At 51.2% G+C, this 19,897-nt stretch overlaps 1 protein-coding gene across 5 annotated transcripts in view; it reads left to right on the forward strand.

The window, feature by feature from the left end:
• The first annotated feature begins 681 nt into the window (after positions 1-681).
• Positions 682-19,897, forward strand: part of LOC144828260 (butyrophilin subfamily 1 member A1-like) — a 61,768-nt gene continuing 42,552 nt past the window's right edge. Inside the window, exon 1 of one of the 5 annotated variants that reach the window (XM_078686336.1) lies at positions 682-925. The gene's annotated coding sequence lies outside the window, so the exon portion shown is untranslated. The remainder of the gene's footprint in view (positions 926-19,897) is intronic. The other 4 variants (XM_078686335.1, XM_078686339.1, XM_078686337.1 and 1 more) reach the window with 4 other exon arrangements.

Here is a 19,897-nt window from a genome sequence, read left to right on the forward strand (position 1 = left end):
CTCCCCCCCTTCTGTCTCTCTCCTTCTCCGTCTTGTTCTGGGTCTGAGGGTGAAAGGTGGAGCCCCCCTCCCTCCCCCCCTTCTGTCTCTCTCCTTCTCCGTCTTATTCTGGGTCTGAGGGTGAAAGGTGGAGCCCCCCTCCCTCCCCCCCTTCTGTCTCTCTCCTTCTCCGTCTGATTCTGGGTCTGAGGGTGAAAGGTGGAGCCCCCCTCCCCCCTCTCTCTCTGTCTCTCTCCTTCTCCGTCTTGTTCTGGGTCTGAGGGTGAAAGGTGGAGCCCCCCTCCCCCCTCTCTCTCTGTCTCTCTCCTTCTCCGTCTTGTTCTGGGTCTGAGGGTGAAAGGTGGAGCCCCCCTCTCTCTCTGTCTCTCTCCTTCTCCGTCTTGTTCTGGGTCTGAGGGTGAAAGGTGGAGCCCCCCTCCCTCCCCCCCTTCTGTCTCTCTCCTTCTCCGTCTTATTCTGGGTCTGAGGGTGAAAGGTGGAGCCCCCCTCCCCCCTCTCTCTCTGTCTCTCTCCTTCTCCGTCTTGTTCTGGGTCTGAGGGTGAAAGGTGGAGCCCCCCTCCCCCCTCTCTCTCTGTCTCTCTCCTTCTCCGTCTTGTTCTGGGTCTGAGGGTGACAGGTGTTTGTAAACTGCGCCCAGTACAAAGGTCTGGGACTGAAGTAATTGAGGCAGGGCTTGAGATAGCGCCTCGTAGAGAGGGGAGGGGAGCCGCTGCCTTATCTCTGGCGCGTCCAGGCTGTCCCTTGGGGTGAAAGTCCACTTTCCTCACCTTCACTTTCACTCCCCAGTCGAGGGCAGAGGCTCCCGGGCCCGGGGCAGCGGCACTGAGGGCGCTGCAGCCTTCGAGGCGCTGGAGGAGACCCCTCTCTGATGAGTCCACGGGGACTGACCTGAAGGAGCCCCCTGGAGGGGGGCGAGCTGAAAAGGTAAGACCGAGGGTGAGATGTATTCACTGGGAAGAAAGAGAGGGGAAGGGGGGGCTGTTGATATGTGCTTTTATTTCCTGCTAAGCGCTACACAACGCTTTTTAACTCATGTTTTGAAGAATTTTCTGAACAACCGAAACGTCTGCCCGGTGCTCTGATGACGGGCTCCCTGAAACCTAGCGTCCGTCCATCCCTCTGTCTGTGTGTCCATCCATTCATCCGTCCGTCCATCAAGGCGCTGGATAGTAATAACAAGCATTGAAGGTGCAATGGGTCTCGCATTTGAGTAAGTTGAAGCCAGTTGCTTTGCTGTACAATACCATTGACAAAGCGAATGGCTTTAACCAGGGCCGGTCCTAGGAATTGTGGGGCCCTGGGCAAAAAGGAAGACGCGAGGCCCCTCTAATTTTCATGTGACATCACATAAAGTGACATCATAGAAAACCGACATCCAGTGGCGGAGGAGGTTCAGCCCCTGCTGTTGAGCAGTGTCACTTAAGGAAAAATAAAATTATAATAGCTCTGTTATTATTTTATTTTTTGCTGGTTGCGGCAGCTTTGCGGGAGGGACGGGGCGTGGCTGCTCTGCTGACAGAGCAGGGGAGTGGAGGAGTGGTTTGCACTCCCAAAAGTGCGCATGAACGTTTGGCCGGCCATTGGGGCTGGCCAAACATTAATGCGTACTTTGCATGTTCTCGACCCAGGCTGCATTACAGCCTGCATGGAGAACACGCCCAGCCTCCCATTCTCCAGCTGAGCGCCGATCCATGGTGCTCAGACCAATCACAACGCTGCATTGCAGCCGAGGTGGAGAACATGCCCAGCCTATCATTCTCCAGCTGAGCGCCGATCCATGGTGCTCAGACCAATCACAACGCTGCATTGCAGCCGAGGTGGAGAACATGCCCAGCCTATCATTCTCCAGCTGAGCGCCGATCCATGGTGCTCAGACCAATCACAACGCTGCATTACAGCCTGCACGGAGAACACGCCCAGCCTATCATTCTCCAGCTGAGCGCCGATCCATGGTGCTCAGACCAATCACAACGCTGCATTACAGCCTGCATGGAGAACACGCCCAGCCTCCCATTCTCCAGCTGAGTGCCGATCCATGGTGCTCAGACCAATCACAACGCTGCATTGCAGCCGAGGTGGAGAACATGCCCAGCCTCCCATTCTCCAGCTGAGTGCCGATCCATGGTGCTCAGACCAATCACAACGCTGCATTGCAGCCGAGGTGGAGAACATGCCCAGCCTCCCATTCTCCAGCTGAGTGCCGATCCATGGTGCTCAGACCAATCACAACGCTGCATTGCAGCCGAGGTGGAGAACATGCCCAGCCTATCATTCTCCAGCTGAGCGCCGATCCATGGTGCTCAGACCAATCACAACGCTGCATTACAGCCTGCACGGAGAACACGCCCAGCCTATCATTCTCCAGCTGAGCGCCGATCCATGGTGCTCAGACCAATCACAACGCTGCATTACAGCCTGCACGGAGAACACGCCCAGCCTCCCATTCTCCAGCTGAGTGCCGATCCATGGTGCTCAGACCAATCACAACGCTGCATTACAGCCTGCACGGAGAACACGCCCGGCCTCCCATTCTCCAGCTGAGTGCCGATCCATGGTGCTCAGACCAATCACAACGCTGCATTACAGCCTGCATGGAGAACACGCCCAGCCTCCCATTCGCCCGCTGAGCGCCGATCCATGGTGCTCAGACCAATCACAACGCTGCATTGCAGCCTGCATGGAGAACACGCCCAGCCTCCCATTCTCCAGCTGAGTGCCAATCCATGGTGCTCAGACCAATCACAACGCTGCATTACAGCCTGCATGGAGAACACGCCCAGCCTCCCATTCGCCCGCTGAGCGCCGATCCATGGTGCTCAGACCAATCACAACGCTGCATTACAGCCTGCATGGAGAACACGCCCAGCCTCCCATTCGCCCGCTGAGCGCCGATCCATGGTGCTCAGACCAATCACAACGCTGCATTACAGCCTGCATGGAGAACACGCCCAGCCTCCCATTCGCCCGCTGAGCGCCGATCCATGGTGCTCAGACCACTCTCAGGAGGCTGGGAGCGGGATGCATCCTGCCCTGGAAGCGGGGAAGAGGACCGAGAGAAGGCGGCGGTGATGGCGAGCGGCAGACAGGTAGGTGTGTTTTTTTTTTATTTCATTCCCTCTCCCCGCTCCGTAAAGTGTGTTTGTGCTCAGTACATGCAACAAAAAAGGATGGATCCTTGTGTTTGGTTATTAATAATTGAGTAACTGGATTGGATAGTAAATCTGTTGACCAACGAAGCCTGGAGAGGAGGCAAGCGAAGGCCACGGTTTCTTCACAGATGATAGCAGAATAGTTTGGTGAGTTGCACCCATCTGTATAACTGTACAACGGCTGTATAACTGCAGATCAGTAGTTTGAATCTATGTGTTCCACAATCATCCTTACAGGATCCAATATGTGAGCGTCATTATATAGTATAATAGCAACTCCTTAGAAAAAGTGGAATAAAAGTTTTATATGGTAGTGGTGATTCAAATGACAGCTAAAAATACCTTTATCACACCATCACATAGGTATTGTGCTTTTCACTACTGTGTTAATACCCCATGTGTTGTGTGCATCTTTACATGGTATTCTAGGCAAGGGCTCAGAATAACATAACCTTGAACAAGCATTGGCAAAGCCAATAGGTCTTGCCTATAAGAGCAATTGGGCAATGTGTATTTGGCATGTTGTACACTAGCGCGGCTGCTGTTCCACGTGGTTAACAGTTAGTGGCACAGGGTGCCCTTGAGTGGAGTGTGGGAGTAGAGTGTCATAGACTGGATTTGATGGAGTGGAGTGTTGCAGAGTGGAGTAGGGGTAGTACAGTGTGATACAGTTGAGTAGAGGGGAGTGGAGTTCAGTGGTTCAGTGGCGGTGCAGTGTCGTATAGTGCAGTACGGTAGAGTGGAGTGCCGTAGAGTGGAGTGGGTCAGTGGCGGTGCAGAGTCATATAGTGCAGTACGAGAGAGTGGAGTGCCGTAGACTGGAGTGGGTTGAGTTGGAATCGGGTGAAGTGGGTTGGAGTGGATTGAGACAGTGGGTAGATTGGATTGGAGAAGTTAGGGGTGGATTGGACTGTAGAGTGAATTTGATTGAGTGGAGTGAGGTTGATTGGAGTGGATGGACTGGATTGGATTGTAGAGGGGTGGATTGAAATGGGGTGAGTTGGATTGGATTGGGGTGGATTGGAGTAGGGTGAATTAGATTGGTTTGAGGTAGGGTGGATTGGGCTAGAGTAAGGTGGTTTGGAGTGGGGTGAATTAGAGTGGACTGGAGGGAGTGGATTGGACTGGAGGAGGTGGATTGGACTGGTGTAGTGGGGTGGATTGGACTGGATTGGGGTGAATTAGAATGTGGTGGGCTGGAGGGGTGGATTTAACCGGGGCAGGGTGGTGGATTGTAGCAGATTGGGGTGGATTGGACTTCAATGGGGTGGACTGAATCGGTGGGGTGGAGTGGAATGGAGTGGAGTGGGATAAACAGGAGTGTGGTGCACAGGAGTCAGGTGGACTTGACTGGAGTGGGGTGGAATGTTATGAGGTGGAGTGGATTGTAGTGGGGCAGATTGTAGTGGATTGGAGTGGGCAGATTGTATTGGATTGGGGCAGATTGTATTGTAGTGGGGCAGATTGTAGTGGATTGGAGTGGGGCAGATTGTTGTGGAGTGGAGTGGGGCAGATTGTTGTGGATTGGAGTGGGGCAGATTGTTGTGGAGTGGAGTGGGGCAGATTGTTGTGGAGTGGAGTGGGGCAGATTGTTGTGGAGTGGAGTGGGGCAGATTGTTGTGGAGTGGAGTGGGGCAGATTGTTGTGGAGTGGAGTGGGGCAGATTGTTTTGGAATGGAGTGGGGCAGATTGTAGTGGATTGGAGTGGGGCAGATTGTATTGGAGTGGAGTGGGGCAGATTGTATTGTAGTGGGGCAGATTGTTGTGGAGTGGAGTGGGGCAGATTGTTTTGGAATGGAGTGGGGCAGATTGTTGTGGAGTGGAGTGGGGCAGATTGTTTTGGAATGGAGTGGGGCAGATTGTTGTGGAGTGGAGTGGGGCAGATTGTTGTGGAGTGGAGTGGGGCAGATTGTTTTGGAATGGAGTGGGGCAGATTGTTGTGGAGTGGAGTGGGGCAGATTGTTTTGGAATGGAGTGGGGCAGATTGTAGTGGATTGGAGTGGGGCAGATTGTTGTGGAGTGGAGTGGGGCAGATTGTTTTGGAATGGAGTGGGGCAGATTGTAGTGGATTGGAGTGGGGCAGATTGTTGTGGATTGGAGTGGGGCAGATTGTTGTGGATTGGAGTGGGACAGATTGTTGTGGAGTGGAGTGGGGCAGATTGTTGTGGATTGGAGTGTGGCAGATTGTTGTGGATTGGAGTGGGGCAGATTGTTTTGGAATGGAGTGGGGCAGATTGTTGTGGAGTGGAGTGGGGCAGATTGTTTTCTGGGGACCACGGTTCGATCCCCGGCTCCGGCGGCAGGTTAGCCCAGCACCATGTGACTCTGGGCAATAGCTCGCTTAATCTTCCCGACGGCCCCCAGCGCCTAGAGACCCTTACGGGTGATTGTGCGCTTTACAAATGTGGACTTTACTTTATTGTTTTGGAATGGAGTGGGGCAGATTGTTGTGGAGTGGAGTGGGGCAGATTGTTGTGGAGTGGAGTGGGGCAGATTGTTTTGGAATGGAGTGGGGCAGATTGTTGTGGAGTGGAGTGGGGCAGATTGTTGTGGATTGGAGTGGGGCAGATTGTTGTGGAGTGGAGTGGGGCAGATTGTTGTGGAGTGGAGTGGGGCAGATTGTTTTGGAATGGAGTGGGGCAGATTGTTGTGGAGTGGAGTGGGGCAGATTGTTTTGGAATGGAGTGGGGCAGATTGTAGTGGATTGGAGTGGGGCAGATTGTTGTGGAGTGGAGTGGGGCAGATTGTTTTGGAATGGAGTGGGGCAGATTGTAGTGGATTGGAGTGGGGCAGATTGTTGTGGATTGGAGTGGGGCAGATTGTTGTGGATTGGAGTGGGGCAGATTGTTGTGGAGTGGAGTGGGGCAGATTGTTGTGGATTGGAGTGTGGCAGATTGTTGTGGATTGGAGTGGGGCAGATTGTTTTGGAATGGAGTGGGGCAGATTGTTGTGGAGTGGAGTGGGGCAGATTGTTGTGGAGTGGAGTGGGGCAGATTGTTTTGGAATGGAGTGGGGCAGATTGTTGTGGAGTGGGGCAGATTGTTTTGGAATGGAGTGGGGCAGATTGTAGTGGATTGGAGTGGGGCAGATTGTTGTGGAGTGGAGTGGGGCAGATTGTTTTGGAATGGAGTGGGGCAGATTGTAGTGGATTGGAGTGGGGCAGATTGTTGTGGATTGGAGTGGGGCAGATTGTAGTGGATTGGAGTGGGGCAGATTGTTGTGGATTGGAGTGGGGCAGATTGTTGTGGATTGGAGTGGGGCAGATTGTTGTGGAGTGGAGTGGGGCAGATTGTTGTGGATTGGAGTGTGGCAGATTGTTGTGGATTGGAGTGGGGCAGATTGTTGTGTATTGGAGTGGGGCAGATTGTTGTGGAGTGGAGTGGGGCAGATTGTTGTGGAGTGGAGTGGGGCAGATTGTTGTGGAGTGGAGTGGGGCAGATTGTTTTGGAATGGAGTGGGGCAGATTGTAGTGGATTGGAGTGGGGCAGATTGTATTGGAGTGGAGTGGGGCAGATTGTATTGTAGTGGGGCAGATTGTTGTGGAGTGGAGTGGGGAAGATTGTTTTGGAATGGAGTGTGGCAGATTGTTGTGGATTGGAGTGGGGCAGATTGTTTTGGAATGGAGTGGGGCAGATTGTTGTGGAGTGGAGTGGGGCAGATTGTTGTGGAGTGGAGTGGGGCAGATTGTTTTGGAATGGAGTGGGGCAGATTGTTGTGGAGTGGGGCAGATTGTTTTGGAATGGAGTGGGGCAGATTGTAGTGGATTGGAGTGGGGCAGATTGTTGTGGAGTGGAGTGGGGCAGATTGTTTTGGAATAAAGTGGGGCAGATTGTAGTGGATTGGAGTGGGGCAGATTGTTGTGGATTGGAGTGGGGCAGATTGTTGTGGAGTGGAGTGGGGCAGATTGTTGTGGATTGGAGTGGGGCAGATTGTTGTGGATTGAAGTGGGGCAGATTGTTGTGGAGTGGAGTGGGGCAGATTGTATTGGAGTGGAGTGGGGCAGATTGTTGTGGATTGGAGTGGGGCAGATTGTTGTGGAGTGGAGTAGGGCAGATTGTTTTGGAGTGGAGTGGGGCAGATTGTTTTGGAATGGAGTGGGGCAGATTGTTGTGGATTGGAGTGGGGCAGATTGTTGTGGAGTGGAGTGGGGCAGATTGTTTTGGAGTGGAGTGGGGCAGATTGTTTTGGAATGGAGTGGGGCAGATTGTTGTGGATTGGAGTGGGGCAGATTGTTGTGGATTGGAGTGGGGCAGATTGTTGTGGAGTGGAGTGGGGCAGATTGTTGTGGAGTGGAGTGGGGCAGATTGTTGTGGATTGGAGTGGGGCAGATTGTTGTGGAGTGGAGTGGGGCAGATTGTTTTGGAATGGAGTGGGGCAGATTGTTGTGGATTGGAGTGGGGCAGAATGGAGTGGGGCAGATTGTTTTGGAGTGGAGTGGGGCAGATTGTTTTGGAATGGAGTGGGGCAGATTGGGATGGGAGGATTGGAATGAGGTGGAGTGGGGTGAATTGGTTTGGTGTGGATTGTATTAATTGGAGTGGATTGGTGTGGGGTGGGGTGGGGTGTACTGCACAATTATGTGTCAAAGCATAATTTCCAAAAATACACATGAGAAAGAAACAATGTTGCTTTGCACTAAAATAATCCTCATCTTTTGAGAACAGTGTCCTCAAGCAAAAACAAAAGAAAGCATGAGTGGAAATGAAGAAAAGAAGACTTGGCAAAACAAAAGAAACTTGACTATAGAAAATAAATCTTTGCAACCCTGCTCTGGGCCTCCCAGCACTGCCTAATGGATATAACGCCCAGCAAAGGGGGCCCACACCAGGACCTTGCAGCCTAGGCCCCAATGGAATGCGGCGAGGCCCACCTGCTCTGGCCTTCGCGGCACTGGATAAAAGACCAAGTCCCAGTGTCCTAGTCCTAGAAACAAAAGAGCCTTCTGTGGCCGGGAAACGGAATACACAAAGGGCATACAAGGTTTTTAACAGAGGTGCTGCCCCGCCCTTGTCCCGGAGAGGCGGCATAATTGCTGGCCTTGCTGCTATCACCTACTATACCCAGTCTTCCCCCCCCCCCCACCACTGCACCCCTATGAATGACCCCACACTGTGAGCAGCGAGGTTCAGACACCTCGCTTGAAAACACATTAGCGATGTGATTGCTTTGGGGAGGGGAGGGGCCCTGAAGGAGCAGGTGGGCTGACTAAGAAAGTGTGGACTTTCACACAGAAAAGGGCCCCCATGTTTTTGAGATGAGCACGAGGCCCTGGGCAGCTGCCCACACTGCCCATGCCTAGCGCCGGCCCTGGCTTTAACTTAATGAAAGGCGAGATCTCTTGCATTTTCAATGCTTGTTTGGCATTGGCCTACCTTCCCTGTCATGGGATTAGCTGTTCTCTGAATCCGTAGTTATACCCAGACCTTTTGATCTGTCCACAGGAGTGAGGCCTCTGGGCCAGTGCAGTCCACTGACACGCAGCCACCTCGGTCCCAGCACTGCACTCCAGGCGCACATGTGGATGCGCGCACGGATGTGGAGGTGTGGCCTGCATGATGCACCCATGTGGAGGTGTGGCCTGCATGAGGCATTTTTAGTGTGTGTGTGTGTAAACCAGTATAATGGAAGTCTGTGAATTTCATTTTAACAGCCCTGTGTTCCAATGTTGCCCTTGGTTGAACATCCTGTGATTCTGAGCACTTTCCTTAATCTCCAAGGAGCAGATTTACGACTTCTGGCGCATCTCTGGTAATCAGCAGAGATACGCCAGAACTGTTGCGACGCATCTGGCCACCCGTGTGCCACCACTACAATGCGGCGCACCGTGGCGCTCGGATGGGCAGATGCATGTCGCATCCCCCGGCGGAAAGACGGTGCATTGCTGGAGTCGTGTCGCAAGCGCGACGCGGCTCCAGCAAGGCTCGGGGTGACCCTATGCCTAACATACTGCGTCAATCCATAAGCCTGCTTCAAGGCGCACGGTTTTGACACAACATGGCCGTAAAAGTGACTCCCTGAAATCTTGTAGATTTCACTGCGTCACTTTTACGAGTCGTACCTGTGAGGGAACGCCCACACTGCGCGGGAACGCCCACAACCATCCACCATCACATCAACCATACACCTTAGCAACCATACACCATCACATCAACCATACACCATTACATCAATCATACACCTTAGCAACTATCCACCATCACACCAACCATACACCTTAACAACCATACACTATCACATCAACCATACACCTTAGCAACCATACACCTTAGCAACCATACACCATCACATCAACCAAATACCTTAGCAACCATACACCATCACATCAACCATACACCTTAGCAACCATACACCATCACACCACCCATACACCTTAGCAACCATACACCATCATATCAACCATACACCATCACATCAACCATACACCTTAGCAACCATACACCATCACATCAACCATACACCATCACACCAACCATACACGATAGCAACCATCCACCATCACACCAACCATACACCTTAGCAACCATACACCATTACATCAACCATACACCATCACCTCAACCATTCACCTTAGCAACCATCCACCATCACACCAACCATACACCTCAGCAACCATACACCATCACAACAACCATACACCATCACATCAACCATACACCTTAGCAACCATCCACCATCACACCAACCATACACCTTAGCAACCATACACCATCACATCAACCATACACCATCACATCAACCATACACCTTAGCAACCATCCACCATCACATCAACCATACATCTTAGCAACCATACACCATCACATCAACCATACACCATCACATCAACCATACACCTTAGCAACCATCCACCATCACACCAACCATACACCTTAACAACCATACACTATCACATCAACCATACACCTTAGCAACCATACACCATCACATCAACCAAATACCTTAGCAACCATACACCATCACATCAACCATAAACCTTAGCAACAATACACCATCACACCACCCATACACCTTAGCAACCATACACCATCATATCAACCATACACCATCACATCAACCATACACCTTAGCAACCATACACCATCACATCAACCATACACCATCACACCAACCATACACCATAGCAACCACCCACCATCACACCAACCATACACCTTAGCAACCATACACCATCACATCAACCATACACCATCACATCAACCATACACCTTAGCAACCATCCACCATCACACCAACCATACACCTCAGCAACCATACACCATCACAACAACCATACACCATCACATCAACCATACACCTTAGCAACCATCCACCATCACACCAACCATACACCTTAGCAACCATCCACCATCACACCAACCATACACCTTAACAACCATACACTATCACATCAACCATACACCTTAGCAACCATACATCATCACATCAACCAAATACATTAGCAACCATACACCATCACATCAACCATACACCTTAGCAACCACACACCATCACACCAACCATACACCTTAGCAACCATCCACCATCACACCAACCATACACCTTAGCAACCATACACCATCACCTCAACCATACACCTTAGCAACCATCCACCATCACACCAACCATACACCTCAGCAACCATACACCATCACATCAACCATACACCATCACATCAACCATACACCTTAGCAACCATCCACCATCACATCAACCATACATTTTAGCAACCATACACCATCACATCAACCATACACCATCACATCACCCATCCACCATCACGTCAACCATACACCTTAGCAACCATGAGAGATCAACAATGCACTCACCATGAGACACGGAACACGCACCGACCACTGAGCTTTAAAGATTCATCACATCACTGGGCATCAACCATGCCTCCCCCACCAGGCATTGAGCATGAAATAATGAAATCAAATGAAGTACCCCTATTTGTAAAGCGCACACCTACCTCCGGAGTGGTGTCCCAGCGCTGGGGGCCATCGGGAAGATTAAGCAAGCTATTGCCCAGAGTCACATAGTGGTGGGCCTAACCTGCCACCGGCACCGGGGATCGAACCGTGAACCTTGTAGTTCGGAGTCAGGCACCCTGGCCGCTATGCCACACCTTTTCCACAAATGCAAGCACCACTGGTCCATGCACCTCACCACTAAGCATTGGCAAAGCTTGCTACCATGTCTGTATATGGTGTTTCACTTGAGAGAATATAACCAAAAGGTACGTGGTCAAAGACAGGTATAAATTCAGTGAGTAATAGGAGATGATTCTGAGCTGTGAACAGTTAACGCATCATGATCTGGTCTTCTTTAAAGAGATAAGTCTTAAACTCTTTTGTAAATTGGAGCAGCGTTGTGACGGTGCTGATGGATACCGGATGTTGTCATAGATGGAAACTTCCTGTTGTCTTGTTTTTTTTTCTTTTTCACAACTCTCAGCCTGAAGTAGTCCTGACTGCGTGCACGCTGGGAACCACCAGAGATGGTGAGCTTGTCTGCAAGATAAGCGGGCGTGCTAGTTGTATGACGTAAACGATGCAGCTGGTTTTGAATATTGATTGATCTGACAAATGGAGCCAATGGAGTTCTGTTGGACTTGGCCCTTTTGGCAGGTTCACCCCTAAACCTTTTGCTTTTAAAGGTGACCTGATGTTAGTTGTTTTTGGCTTCTGCGCACTTTACCACTGTGTCCCAGTGTAAAATGCGTGCGCTCTCTGAGAGCGTGTGGTGAGATTGGCCTGCCCTCCCATAGGAATGCATGGGGGATGTGTGTGTCCATGGTAATTCCTGACGTGAGAGAGTGCAGGGGCGAGTTTGGTATGTGCAAACTCGTGAGAATAAATGCTGCGCAATGGTGTGCACAGATTTATTGTGTCTAGTGGGGAAGTGCCACTTTTGAAGGTGGCATTTCTGTGTGCAGTGAATGTGAATTGCCTGTCTGGCTTGTGATTGGCTGGAGCTGGCTGGTGTGCCTGGCTCCAGGAGCCAGGATGGGTCTGCCCAGTGGTGAATGGGGAGATCTGCATGTAGATGAGAGGGAGGAATTGCACCTGGGACCTGAATAGGGCTGTGCCAGCCCCCCACAATGCTGGCTCCACACCCTGTGGTGCGTCTGTTATCCCTGGCCTGTCCTGTGAATAGGGAGAGGGGCTGAGCAAAACAAAGTGATCCAGAACCAGTTGTAACAGGTTCTCCCGTTGCCCTACAGTTTGTAACAAAGGAAATGTGTGTATAAAAAAGGGGCTGTGACCCCATGTAAAATGTTCTCTGTTCCTGACTTGAGGGGGGGCTGCTGCTGGGCGCCAGGAGGAACCACTACTGGGGAATGCCTCCCTGCTGGAGGGCCGTGTGAGTTGGCCCCTGGGGCCCCCTACATTCTGCAAGACTTTCCCTGGACTTTGGGGCTGTATAGCCTGGGAGCACTTTATTTCTCATCCTGAAAAGCACCTTGTTTCCCTTACTCAAGAAGTGCTTTATTCTAATTTCCCCCAGGAAGAGGAGCTGGGGCTGTGCAGCGTCGCGCTGCTGAGGGAGATAGAGGGAATCCTCAAATTAGGGATTCCCCCGTGACGCCGGCAGCGCGGGTGCCCACCCCGCTTATTTTTGTATTTTATTGCACATTTGCCCACCAAGCGACTTGACCCTTTTTATATGAAATTACAGGTGCCCACCCTGCATTTTTTGGATGCCCTTACTTTATTGTCCTGGCGGGAGCCCACCCTGCACTTTGCCGCTGCGGACCAAGCCGATAAAGAATTTCCACCCCGAGCCACGCTCAGCGTGACCCGGAAGTCAAGCAAGCCTTGCCGGGGGCGGGGCCTGTCGCACGCCGGAGAGGAGGAAGTCCGGTGACGTGACGGGGGGCTGCCATGTGGAAGGGAGAGCCCCGCATATTGCCAAAAAGAGCCCCGGGCCCTAGGAGGAGGGCCCGGGTGAAGGAGGAGATGCCGCAACGGCAGCCCAGGTAAATGCTCAAAGCCACGCTGTGCTGGTGCAAGACCGGGAGCGAGTGGAGAGCCGCCGGGAGCTGCGAGGGACAGAGCGGCGCAAAGTCCTGCCTGAGGCCCGGTTAGTGGGGCCGATGGGGAGTCAGCCTTGAGGGAAGCTCCTTGTGCACAGCGTGGTGCCTTGTAAGGCACAAAACCGGATTCCTTATTCTTGAGCGGGCCCGCCGTAGCAGGCCGCTCCAACGTTGGGGGCACATTTAATTAAAAGTCCCGGAGGGGGACCCGGGAGCATTCCTTCATAGGGCTCAGTGGTGCAGTGCTTAGAGGGGGTGTCGGGGCACATTGTCGGTGTCGCCTTCCCCTGTGGTCCCTGGAAAGGCACCGTGTTGCCGGTGCTTGATCTCCATACACAGCTGTGCTTCAGTTGCGGGCAGCTGCATCATTGGGCCTGTTTGTTTTGGTGTCCCAGTGGGGCTACTGAGGCACAGTGAGTGCCAGTGCAGGTTTCTACATCAGCTGCACCGCCAGTTAGCGGCAGCTGCAACATTGGGGCATAGTTTATTCTCAGTGGCCATGCTAATTTTCACAGCTGGCCCAGCAATTAGTGGGCAGCTGCCACGTTTAGGCCCAACCTCTTGCGCACTTTAAATGTGCCGCATGCGCAGCCTGCCCTGACTATGTTGGACAAAAGGGGTTTGAGCCCCGTGGAAGGCCAGTTGGCCTGGGGTCAGTATCTAATGTGATTCCTCCGCAAGAGGAGTGGTGATTTGTGTTTATGTTTATAATTACCTGATGCCTAATGTGGTTTTTGCGTAGTGCCTTTATGCCTGTTCTATACCTGTAAAAATGATTTTATGATTGGGAGGTTGTTTTTCCTAGTAGGGTTTATGCTAGTCAGTTTGTTTCACTGCGTGACCTATGCCTATGGTGACTAGGATTGCGTAGTGTCTCCTACCTTTTACCAGTGGTTACTGGTAGTGTTCTACAATTGTTATTTTATGCTACAGTTATCCTATGTGCTACATCTACTATTTCTACTAAGTGCTGATTCTGACAGTGGCCCACGTGGCCCTGTCATGTGTAAATAACCCCCTGTAAACACTGCCCAGTGCCAGTTGGCACAGTGTATGTGTGTGATTATGATCTAATGTGTTTATGGTAATACAAAGGCTATTTTTATATATATATATATATATAACCTTGTGTGCAGTTCCTTTTTGGGGTGTACCTAGTGTGTTGCTGCTGTTGTGTTTGTGTTGCGCAAACACTTTACACATTGCCTCCGGGATAAGCCTGACTGCTCGTGCCAAGCTATAAAGAGGGTGAGCAGGGGTTATCTTTGGAGTGTAACTCCCTTGCCCTGACTAGAGTGGTGGTCTCTGACTGGCTTTGCCGCAAGCCTTAGCCAACCAGAGATCCCATTTCTAACACTGGAAGTCAGCGGTAAGGATTAGGACTTGTGTTTGCGTAATACAACAACGACAACTGGTTGCACTACAAGCTCTGCATTTAGATAATCACGTGTTTTGGGATTATTGTTTTTGAGTTTTATTTTATTGTTTCTCCTAAGTGTCATTTTCGGATTGTGTACTCTTGCTTCAGCTCAGACAGTTAGGTCCCCTGTGTTGCACGTGTCTCTGAGCGTCCTGCCAAGATGGAGTCTGCTTTTAATTTCTGTGGTCTGTTTAGATATAGTATGTAGGAGTTGGTAGAGTTCTGTGAAGAGAGGGACATAGCAGTGAGTATGTCAGACACCCAGTCCAAACCTAGGGAAAACCTCATCCAATGGCAGAAGGATGACTGGGAACGTGAGCGCAGTGAGGAGGAGAGGGCCCGGGCCACACGCCATGAGGGTGGTGGTTCTGAGGGGAGCCCTGAAGAGTCTGAAGCGGAGGAAGAAAATGGCAGGACAGGAACGCCAGTTGATAGTGAAGACCCCATAGATAGGGAGTCCCTTGCTGGGTCCAGGGTGTGGGTTGTCTGAGATATTGGACCTTGTAGAGGAAGCAGACCGCTGGGAAAAGGTCTGAGGTTCTGAAAAGGCATTGGGGAGTGATCCCAAAAGTAGTAGTTCAGGTATTTTCCAGCCCAGCGTGGTGGAAGAGGTTCAGAGTAGCCCAGCTAGGTCCCAGCGTAGCGAAAGGGGTGTAGGGGCTCACGTCTTGTCTCAGGGTAGTAGGAGTGAGTGTGGGACTGAGAGTTCCCAGATGCCAGAAACCCAGTCTCAGAACCTGGATGGTTTCTTCAGGGAACACCAGGTAGGGGGCCTAGGCTGCCCTGTTAGTCCATTTGAGGCGGATCTCCTAGTGTCTAGAGAACCTGGAGCGTCTGTAAATAGAGCACCAGTGGTTCTAGTGTCCGGCAGTGCCACTCCGGTTGGGAGGGCACAGAAGTCCGAAGTGAGGGGTGAATGGGGGATGTGTTCCTCAGTGGAAAAACCAGTGGGTCAGGGGCCAGCCAGTTGGACTGAGTCCCCTTGGAGTGACCATGGTGACACCACTTCTGTTCTGGGGGATCTTCGCACACTGTCAGATGGACAGCGGACGGGAGATCTGTGCTAGACAGATGCTCATACGACATATGAGTCATGTGTTACCCTCGGGGGAAATAGTGTGCGAGTCCCCCTGAAGTCCTGGAGTGCCAGGCAAGTATTCCGCCAAAGGGTTTAGACCCAAGGGTGGGAGGCCAGGTTCAGGATTTGCCTGACCTGGAGGGAAGGACGACTGTAACCAGTGTCCTGACTGGTTAATCTTCCAGGGATACCACTCCAGTTGGGAGGGGGCAGAACTCTGTAAGGGGGTGCAGAAGGAGGGAGACCAGTTATGTGAGAGAGGTCTTGAACTGGTGGGAGAGTGGTATTCTAAGGTTACCATTCAAAGGAGGAGAGGGCGGAACCCTAGAAGGAGAGGTAGGGGGAGGAGAGCCTCACCCATGACTTCTGGTCAGCCTAGGGTGCAGACCCTAGGCTGGAGGATCAGTGCCAGCCAGGGGTTACTGTAGGAAGGTGGGTCTGTCTATATGGTTACCCCAACTTTATTCCTGGTGTTTTGCTGAATTTCAACTTAGTTGGCCTGGGACCCTGCTATTCAGGGCCCCAGACTATCTGCTTTCTCTATAAAATGGACTCCATGTACCTTAGGTACATGCCAGATTCGATACTGGGTCAACCTTATGAGCCCCTGTATAGTGTCCCATAGGTACCCAGGGCATAGGTGCACCCAAGGCCTACCAGGGGTTGCAGCATGTATTGTGCCAACCCTGGTTTGCCTTTCAAACTGACACCACAGGTCTGTTCACACAGCCTGGGTAAGGTGGTATAATCACCCCTTACCTAGATATAGTATACCTATATCTACCTTTACATATAGACACATATACACCAATAAGCCACTCCTATGGTAGGCCTCGACAATCCTGGAGGCAGAGTGCTTGGTTTTATGTGTTCACACAGCCTGGGTAATGTGGTGTAATCCCCCCTAATTTAGATATAGTATAATATCTACCTTTACATATAGACACATATACACCTATAAGCCACTCCTATGGTAGGCCTCGACAATCCTGGAGGCAGAGTGCTTGGTTTTATGTGAGAGGGTTCTCAGGCATGAGCTGAGCCCCTCTGCAGCTTTCGGAATCATCTCCTTATAGCTGTTCTATGATATACCCATACCATATACTCTTAAGTGCATTATAAAACTCGTGGGTAATGCTAACTTTGGTTTGGCTTTATCAAAACATGTCGTGTAAGGGGTGTCAAACACTTTGGAATACTACCCCCCCGCCAATTCTGGCGGCGGGGGTAGCATTCCACCCTTCTAGAAGGAAAAGACTTGTAAGTTTCTGCTTTACCCGGTTAAAGTTAAACAGATCCTCAGCATCACAAAATGGATGCTGCTGCCACAGACACGAGCCTGACCTCCTGTTGCTGGAGGAAACTCCAGCAAGGGCGGCCTGGACAATAGGTTTCCTGTCCAGGGAGGTGCCAGCACCTCCCCACACAGGGGTTTCGTATATTGGGGAAGGGAGGGCTGCATTCAGTGAATGCATCCAGACACTGCCTGGGGCACACAAGGTGCTCCATGCATAGCCCAGTTCAAACCGGTTGCTGCAGCACACAGCCCCAGCTCTGGTGCGATACTGGACAAAGGGAAAGGGATGCAACCACCCCTTCTCAGGTCCACCCATAGGAGGGACCTAGCCAGGTAATCCAGCCCCCTTTCTTAGTATAAGTACAGGAGCTGTGTCCCCAGGATTTTAGATTACCCTTTACGAATCTTTGTAAGACATATCTTGGACCTTCGATGTTCCATTGTGACTGGAAGACGGAAGACATCACCCTTGCGGTCAAGGAGTGACCACCCTGTGCAAACAGGCACCAACAGCAACTTTGCCATTCTGCAGTTTCAAGGCTCCCATCGGAAGTAGAGAAGTGTGGCTCAATGGTTAGAGCGGCAGACCTTGATGCAGTAGTCTGGCCGGGACCAGGGTTCAATTCCCGTCTCGGCGGGTCTCGGGCTCAATTTCCTCGGACCTGATAATTCTCGCTTCGGTGCCTATTCTAATCATGAGTCCCACTCTGCACCTCTGGGCAATAGCTTGATTAATCTCTACAACGGCCCCAACAACGCTGAGGATGCCTGACTTCACCTTGGGGGTGCCCAGGAGTGGGCTCCTCACAGGGAAAGGCCAGGAAGGGTTCCTCGGCGGTATTCGTACAAGCGCCGAGATGCCTACGGGTAGTCGTGCGCTATACAAGTGCGTAATCATTTCATATCCTCATTTCAACATGAAGACTCTGGGACACAGGAACTGGACTTTCAGACTTATCTGACCTCTACCCACATCCACAGCAAAGCTAGGACACGAGAGATGTGGGACCAGACATCTTGGACATCCTGCATTTTTCTACCTGCACTCCTTTCCTGAAGCCTCAGTAAGTTGTGCATTGGAGAACAAGAAGCCCCAGCCCCAAGCACCATTTGCACCGAAGCCCAGGACCCCACACTCCGTGAGTGTCCCGTGGGCCCTGCCTTTGCATTTGAGCTGGACGCGTTTTCCCGATTCCTTGCCCATTGGCTAGTGCGCCCCCTGAAGACCTTCCTTTGAATTTAACTTGCGGTTCTGGTTACACCAAGCTTGCTCCAGCTTCCCTGAAAAGGAGAAGCGCCACAGACATTGCTGGTCTGCAACAGAGCCAATCTCGACATCCTGCGTGAGTTGCATTTGCCAAGACTTGTTGGATCCAATCCAGATAACGACACTGCAGTCATCTAGATTCATTGTGGGACAGCTCGAATCCAGATCCTGGTCATCGTCGATGCCTCCTGGACCTCGAGGCTGAAGAGACAAACTCACCTTCTTCACCTTAAAGCACCCGACATCCCCTGGTTCCTTCCTGGTTCCTTCCTTGTCACTGGCTAGTGACCCAGACTCTGTCCCCTCTGCTTTCAGGTTCTTCAGATCTCCGATCCGCCCTTGGATCCACCCAGGCACTTTTCCTCTGGTCGCCTGTAGCACTTCTTTGCAGCTCTCCATAGAAAACAACATGAAACCCGACACGAAAAGACACCTATGCACCCGGCTTCCCTGGGTGAGGTAACACGAGTATTCTGGTGCTCCCGTGGGTCTTGACTCTCGAAGTGTCCTAGTTTAATAGGGCTCCATCCTAGTCCATCCGGAAATGTCCTTAAACAGTAACTTTGTAACTTTTATGAACTCCATGGAAAGTCAATGGGAACCCGCGTCTGTGTTTAGACACTGCACGCACCTCCCGTGGGTCTCCTACTTCCTAACAACTGGTGGTTTAGCCCCAGCGATTCTACAGGCCCTAGGCCTCCTTTCTAACTCTCACGTGGTCCTTATACCACTTTCTTAGTATATGGTTAGTGAGGCCCCTAGGGCATAACGTTTACTGTGCAACTTATCGTATATTAACTGTGTGACTTGTATTGTATTTTTGCCTCTGACCTCATAAAGAGTGCAGAGGGGTTGTGTTTAGATTAAATACATATATATTTGATATATACCTTGTGTGGTGTCCTTTCATTTGGTATTCAAGGGATTATATATGGTAAAACAACTTGCTTAACTCGCCTACTGAAGTCTTAGCCTAAGACTGCTGCTCCATGCTACCACTAGGATAGCTTTCTATAAGGTTGACTTTACAACCACCATCAATAAGGGTCGATTAGTCTGGTGCAAGGTGCCCACTAGAACCAGTGGGCATCATATGCCAGGCCAACTTCTCACAGTGACACCCTCGCTAAGTCTTTGTTGGTGGATTTACGCAAAGTAATGCAAAGGTGCACACATTGCTGTTTTACATTGTTCTGCCTCAAGGGGGCATTCTATGGGCGTTCACATGCAGCCACCCATGGTTTTTGACACAAAGCCCTGTCTACTAACAAAAGTAGAGGTATTTTTGTACCAAAAAATAACACCACTTGGAAGCAGGCGTTAAAAAGGAAAAATGTTTTTGTTTCTTTTCTGATTTTGCATGTGCGCTGCACTGCACAGCACACCTCCGAAATGGAATATCTTTCAAAGTTAGTGAATTTATAGTAATTCGTACTGGAGGAGTAGCCTTCCATCACAAAACCTATGCTAGACTCAAGCAGACAACTTTGCGCTATGTTGCAAAGTGTGTGTTTGTGTGGGTGCATGTGTGTAAGGGTGCATGTTTGTGTGCTTCTGAGACCTGGTGAAGCTGCTCGCTGACCCTGCCCTGGCACACTTTGAGTGCCTAGTGTGCCTCCCACACTGTTTCACTATAGTGCAAAGGTGTGCGTGTGAGTCTAGCATAGGTT

Source organism: Lissotriton helveticus, chromosome 4_1 (assembly GCF_964261635.1).
Source record: "Lissotriton helveticus chromosome 4_1, aLisHel1.1, whole genome shotgun sequence".
NCBI lineage: Eukaryota > Metazoa > Chordata > Amphibia > Caudata > Salamandridae > Lissotriton > Lissotriton helveticus.